Below are 1,553 nucleotides of genomic sequence, written 5' to 3'. Positions count from 1 at the left end.
GGAGATACGTGCAATTTCCCCGTCCATACTTCCCGCGAAAGATAAAAGCTGGCGCGTACAGTGGTGCCATCTCTTTGGAGAAAATAGCACTGTTTGGATAGTATCGGATAGTATCGTCGACGGGATTACAACACTGATCTCTATAATATAATCTGGATAAGGCATGGCTACGTGTCAGTGACGCAACACGTCCGCCATGCCGCTACTCCCAAAAGTATAGGGATCCGATCTAGCTGCGAGCGACTACTAACATAGACTGGTCCGCGCTCGACAGTTCCACTCGCGTTAAGTGAGCGCGCCGCGCGGGTCAGTGTAACGCGAGTGGAACTGTCGAGCGCGGACCAGTCTATGTTAGTAGTCGCTCGCAGCTAGATCGGATCCCTATACTTTTGGGCGTAGCGGCATGGCGGACGTGTTGCGTCACTGACACGTAGCCATGCCCTATCCAGATTATATTATAGAGATCAGTGGATTACAACGTGCATGGCTGATGAAAGTATGAAGATTTCCTACTAGTTTTACCATATGAGTTTTACCTATGAAGATTTCCTATAATGCCTAGTTCACTGGTCTAAATACAAGAGTTTTATCACAGCTCTGAATCGTCCATGAACGTTTATTTCACAGAGTATGGAGCATGGAGTTTTTACGTTCTACTGAAAAAAAACGATGGAAACACATAGTTGTTGCTACCTATTATACAACATTTAAACGTGACATATATTTATCTACATATCATCATGTATATCATTTATATCATGTATACCATATGTTCCATCATACCATGTCATGCTATCAGGAGTGAATAATAGCGATTTATCAGATAGATAAGAGAGATAAATCAGAGATATCATAGTGAATAATCTCTATTATTCACTCCTAGCTGATGCTATGTATGCGATCATTTATTGTATGTACAAATACATATCATCATGTATCCATTCATATGGCATTTATTAATTCATGACAATCAGAGACGTTAGCAATTCCTGTATCTATATGCTAGTCAATTTTCTGAGATTAACTAAGATGTATTGTGACCTTTCATTCTAATATGTATCGTTGTATACTGAATGTAAATATGTCTTATGCACAAATAAATTCTTTTGAATCTTGAATCTTGAATCTAAGATGACAACTTAAATTCGGTATTTCAAATATAAAAGCTTTAATGATTTCATTTTAACTCTGATCTTCCTACCAACATTAGTATACGCTCGTTGGGTTTCAGTATTTTTCACGTGTAGGGGTTTTGCAGCAAAACATTAATATATTGCAGTGGCAATTAGGCCAAGGAATACACTAGGCCTCTTGCTCTTAGATTGACACACACTTACACGCAGGCATTTTGACGTAAGGACGTGTGAAACAGCTCACTTGAATTGAGCGGCCTGATTTGCAAATGGCGCACTCTCATGAGTCGAGCACCTAATCTCCACAGGGCTAATTTGCAACACATTGGTTGTGTAACCGTGTAACCTACTGAGTCGAGTAAACTGGTGCCCACTCTCTCTCTCTCTCTCTCTCTCCTCTCCTCTCCTCTCCTCTCTCTC

The sequence above is a fragment of the Priapulus caudatus genome, unplaced genomic scaffold (genome assembly GCF_000485595.1).
Source record: "Priapulus caudatus unplaced genomic scaffold, Priapulus_caudatus-5.0.1 Scaffold605, whole genome shotgun sequence".
Lineage (NCBI taxonomy): Eukaryota > Metazoa > Priapulida > Priapulimorpha > Priapulimorphida > Priapulidae > Priapulus > Priapulus caudatus.
The sequence above is the reverse complement of the archived record's forward strand: the minus strand, read 5'-3'. Positions refer to the sequence as shown.